Genomic DNA, 6244 nt, shown 5'->3' on the forward strand with positions numbered 1-6244 from the left:
TTTTCATAAAAGAGTTTGTTTAGGAAGTCAGCACAGAGCCTGACGGAACTATAGTAAAATGGCTGTGTTCTTGGGATTCCCTCACCTGTGGTTCAGTCATGGAAGATTCCTTTTGATGGCTCATTAGGTGAACAACATCCGAATCTTAACATTTTCTGCCCGCCTCATGGCAGAGCCTCCTGACTTGGGCTATGCTTCCAGGTTGGGTACTTTTATACTTTATCTGTGTTTTCTTTAATTAGAAGAGTTTCCCCCTAAATTTTTATGTTGAACCTTAGGACTGAATCGCCTCCACTGAAATTGATGACATGGTTTCTGCCTAACCTTGTAACCAGTCTCTGTGAAAGCCAATTCTCTGGGTGTCTCAGCAAACGCCAGCTCTCCTTCCTGCACTGGCTCGTCCCCTTCATCCACTGGGTGTGTAGGAAGTGTGATTCACACAGTTGGAAAACCCTGCATTTCTGATGCCAAAGGGTGAAAGCCTCTTGGATTTCCATGCAGTGATACACAGCCACTATTTTATTTTTGCTCAGTGGCCTTTTGAGCCTCTTTAACCAGGGCACTGGACAGCAGTGTCAGCACTATGGTTTTGTTTTTTTTCTCCTGGGTCTTTCTTTTTGGCACATGTGAATTTTGTTTTATATAAAACGGAAAGACTTTTTCTTGGTTTCTGATGATGGGTTTAAAATGAAACAGGGCATCTGCTTTTGGTGTGGGAGTGATCCAGGATTATGTTGGGACTCATGTATATTAGTTACTTGCACATTTTTTTTTTGATCTTTCAAGGGGAGTACTACAAGTGACAAGTTTTATATAATTAATTTAAGTTTGTTACAGGTTTTCATGTTCAGGACAATTTTTTCAACCTTGGGTAAAAATATTTGCAACAGTTTATTGATAAGGTGACTGTTTCACCTTAGGGCAGCTGTTGCATGCCAATATTTTTTGTGTGTGTGTGAGAAAACACTTCAAAATTGAATTAAAAGTTGTAAACTTAAAAAAAAAAGAGCTGGAATTAGAATCCAGTTATGACCCAAATATAATAACCTTTAAATTGTTAAATACTTAAATAGATTTAATGATTAAAAATATCAAACTATCACTTCAAAAAGATAGGATAACCTGGACAGTCAGGCCCAAAATATATAATTTCTTCATTAGGGATGATCTCATGTAATAAGTAAGAACAAATATAGATATGATTTAACAGTATAGGACAAATCTACAACTTCTAGAAACCCTATTTCCTCTCTTGCTTAGCTTCATTGTAGACTTGTAACATTTTCTCACTTTGGGAAACTTTCCAATAAATGGTTTGTGGTTCATAACATCCCATTTTTACAAGAGGCCCCCTTCAAGCTGAATTGTAATTCAAGCTTAAGAAGAGAAAAAAAGAAAGAGTTTTTCCACTGAACCTAGGGCCTTGCACATGCTAAGCACATGGACCATTTTCAGTCTGCAGGGTGCTGAGGTCCACAGATGGTCTTCTTCACATTTTTAACCAGATCTTTCATAATGCAACCTTTTCACTCCTCGGTGTGATTTTTTTTCAGTCCTTTTCCTTCTTGCTCTTCAATTTTCCCACATTGTTAAACTTCACACTGCTATACATATGTTTTTATTATTTAAAAATTTTTATTTTATTTTATTATTGTTGTGCTGTGGGTACATTGTGACATTTACAAAAGTTCTTACAACAATTTATTATAGTCGAATTCACCCCCTCCATCATTCTCCCATATCTGCCCTCTTCCATTCCTGGAATAGTTTCAACACATCTCATATTTCCATTTACACACATGTGTACATATCTTAGTTTGAAAGGACAACATAGAGAGAGAAAAGAAGGACTCAAAGTCTACCACCAAGAATTCTCAGCTGGATGTGATGGCATATACCTGCAATTCCAATTACTTAGAAGGTAGAGATTGGGAGGTTCACGGTTTAATGCCAGCCTGGGCAAAATGTTGGTGAGACCTCATCTCAAGAAACAGGCAAGCATGGTGGTGTACACTATGGTCTAGCTATGCAGAAGGTTTATGTAAGAACATAGAGGTCCAGGCCAGCCTCTGGCAAAAGTATGTATGACTAACTAACTAAAGCACAAAGGGCTTTAGTAGAGTAGCTAAAATGGAGTGGCTAAAACAGAGTGGCTCAAGTGGTAGAGCAAGCATAAAGCCCTAAGTTCAAAGCCCAGTTCTGGAAGGAAAGAGGGAATGGAGGAAGGAAGAGCAGAGGGAAGGAGGGAGGAAGGGTAGAAAAAAGAAAGAATCTCAAGGCCAAGGTTTTTATGAATAAAGCTCAAATGATTTCTAAAGATACATAAACTATGACCTAAATAATTATTAACTCTTATTTAATAAAAACAAAAAATTATAGGTAAACTTCTTTGATGATGGAAGAGATATCAATTTTCGTCAGGAAACCTGTTAGTCTGAGTTTACCGAAACTATATACTATGTCTCATGCGAAATTGTTGCAACACCTAAGACTAAAGTTGTTACAACACCATAAGCAACTATGAGATGCTAATATCCAACAGGAGACCTTTTTCTCTATAAGAACCATTTGACTCCCTCTATAGGTTTTAACATCTTTTACTATTGCAAAGAAAGAATTTATCTCAAGGTTTTCCCAAGTCTAAAATCTGTACCAGAACTGAACTAAACAGAACTTTTTCAAAGGAAGAAGTCCAAATGGCCAAAAAACATATGAAAAAAATGCTCACCATCCCTGTACATAAAGGAAATGCAAATCAAAACCACATTAAGATTCCATCTCACTCCTGTCAGAATACCCATCATCAAGAACACCAACAAAAACAAATGTTGGCAAGGATGTTAGGGAAAAAGAAACCCTCATACATTGCTAGTGGGAATGTAAGATAGTACAACCACTGTGGAAGACAATATGGAGGCTTCTTAAAAAACAATCCAGCAACACCACTCCTAGGGATATACCTGAAGGAATGTGACTCAGGTTACTACAAAGGCACCTACACACCCATGTTTATTGCAGCACTATTCACAATAGCCAAACTATGGAAACAGCCAAGATGCCCCACTACTGACAAATGGATTAAGAAAGTGTGGTACTTATACACAAAGGAATTTTATTCAGACTCAAAGAAGAATGAATTTATTTATTTATTTTTTTTTTTTTGCAGTGGATGGAACTGGAGAACATCATCTTAAGTGAAGTTAGTCTGGCTCAGAAGGCCAAATATTGCAGGTTCTCTCTTATATGTGGATTATAGACCTAAAACAAATCCAGTAATATTAAGGGACACGGGTCACACGGTAAGGGGAGACCACACACAGGAGGGATAGGGAAAGGGAAGGAAACCTAAAACTTGAATGTGGTTGATGTGCTCATTGTAGAGGAGCAAATATAGTAATCTTAAACTGGCAAAGGCCATTATGGGAAGGGGACTAGGAAGTAGTGAAGAGGTCTGGTAGAGATGAACCACTTCAGGTTGTAATACACATATGCATGGAAAAAACACAAGGAATCTCCCTGTATAGCTATCTTTATCTCAAACTAACAAAAATAACATGTTTTTCTTACTATTTTTATGGGTTTTTTTCCTTCTACAAAATCAGAGAACAAGAGGGCAGAACAGGTTCTGCACAGAGGCACATGGGATGGGGGGAGAGGTGGCTCAAATAGTGTATACACTTGTAAGCAAATGCAAAAATGATACAAATAAATAAATAAATAAAATCTGTGTCCTAAATTTGAATATATTCCAGACAATAGACAGAAAAAAAATTAGATAGGGAGGAAACACTTAACCACAGCTAATACCATCAAGTTACAGGATCACATTTCCACACCAAGTAGTAACGCTGCTATTAGAACCATAGTCTTTTTAAAGAGGAAATATTGAGAATTTAATCTTTCCTACCAAGGGAAAAACATTAAAGCTACTTTCCTGAAATGGAGCTCAACAGAAAAATCAATTCTGATTTATCTGTCAAAGAACATTCTGTGGTTATAAAACTGAAACTATCATGGTCTTAGTAGCCTGGAAATGATGAAACACAGTGGTATTTACTGTTAACAATGCAAGCAACTGATAAACTTGCAGAGTTGATGCTTCCATATTTATTATTTTAATAATATTTTGTTTTCCAAGTATTGATATTCTCTTACTTGAAATCCTTGTTGATTCCACAAGAAATGTAATACAATGTTGATAAAGCATATCAAGTCAATTTTATAGATAGATGGAAGTCCATAAATGGAAAACAAGATACATATAGATGTAGATATAGATACAGACATCCTCATCCATAATGCTTATTGCATTATTAGGCTTGGAAGAGATAAGGGATATGTCAAAGAGAAAAATAAAACAAAAAAGAACTAAAACCAGAGCAGAATGTGGTAAGCAAATGTAAAAGCCAGTACAGTTCTGCACAAAAATGTAACATCAGCATGTGGAAAAAACCCTGAGCTTTCTAAAGGAAGCAAAAAGGGTGAAATGACTGCAAGATCTGGGAAGAAGGCTAAAGATTTGATGCATTCTGTACTGCTAAATCATCTCTGAGGAAATCTATAATGTAGCCTACAGGTTTTACATATGCATATTCCTTTACATTTTACAAACCATACAGACATACAAATGTTCACAATCAAGATCAACATAATGCCAAGAACACAAGCCAACATGAGCATAAATCAGCAAAAGCTTGGGCAACATTTTAAAATATCCAAGAATTTGAAACTTTTGTAGTTACTGGCTACAGTCTTAACAAACATATTACCTAGAGAATATACAATGAGATATTTAAGTAATAAAATTAGTGAATTTTTAAAGTAAAAAAGCAATAAGAAAATATCAAAAGTAGCTAGACAAACCACTTTTTAGAAAAAATAGCTAAAATTTTGGAAAAAAATGTATATTTGAAATAATACTAACAAGTCAAAATTCAGAACAGGGAAAACTTAAAAGAAAATTCATGAATTTAGAGATATTACAGAAGACATAATTTCAAATGCAGCACAGAGAGTAGCAGATAGAAAATTTAAAATAGTTACTAAGAAATACAGGATAAAGAAAGAGATGAATAAGCACATATTAATCCATCCACAAACATTTAATAAGTATCTATGGTATGTTAGGCTTAGAGGAGAAAAGTAAAGAAAAAAAGATACAGAACAAGTAGGAAGTATATAGTATGTCTGAAAACTATGGGTGTCATGAAGAGAAATAAGGAATAGGAAAAGGATAGACTTCCTAGAGCTCCAGAGGTGAGAAGAGGAAAAAACCAGAAGAGATACATTTACAGTATACTGAATACAAATTTTCTAGAGCTAATGGACGACATGAATCCAAATGTAAGTATAACCTATACTAACAGAATGCAGAAGCATAAATGTACACATGGATACTTTGTAGCAAAGCTGCAGAAACACATAAGAACTTCTATAAGATAGTCAAGAGGAAGTATTTCATCCAAACAAAACAGAAGCAAGTAAAATAACATATTTCTCAACAGCAAAAATGGAAGCCACAAGACATTCACTCATTCATTCAAAGTATTTACTATGTGCTATGAATAAAGGAGTAAAAAAAAGAAACAAAAATTCTGCACACAGAACTCACATTTTAATGATTAGAAACTGATAATAAACAAACTAGTAAATACAACTTATATTAATAATAATTACTGTGCTGTGGAAAAATAAAGAGCTGGAAAAGAGAATGACCTTGTGAGAAGTGGAGAAGGAGTTGCAATTTTAAATAAAATGTCATAAAAAGTCTCAATAAGAAGGAAACTGTGACCAAAGTCCTGCAGTGAATGAGATTTTTGAGTATAGAACACAAATGTTCCATTGATTTTGTTACACTGAGGACAGAAAGACTATTCCAAAATCAAAAGATGCCAATGTGCCCAGATCACATAGAAAGAAAAAAGAAAGAATATTAGTTATGAAGTCAAACAAGAAGAGTGGGAAGAGAATATATTGTATTAGAACTTGGAGTCTACTATAAGATTGTTGTCTTTATGAGTAAGATACGAAGTCATATATACCCAAAGGAACATAAGTCAGGATATAATAGAGACACCTGTACACTGATGTTCATCACAACACTATTCACAATAGCCAAGCTATAGAAACAACCCAGGTGCCTACAATTGATGAATGGATCAAGAAAATATGGTACAAATACACAGTGGAGTTTTACTCAGTCACAAGGAATAATGATATGTGGTTGGAAAGTAAATGAATGCAA

The sequence above is a fragment of the Castor canadensis genome, chromosome 12, assembly GCF_047511655.1.
Source record: "Castor canadensis chromosome 12, mCasCan1.hap1v2, whole genome shotgun sequence".
NCBI classification, from domain to species: Eukaryota; Metazoa; Chordata; class Mammalia; order Rodentia; family Castoridae; genus Castor; species Castor canadensis.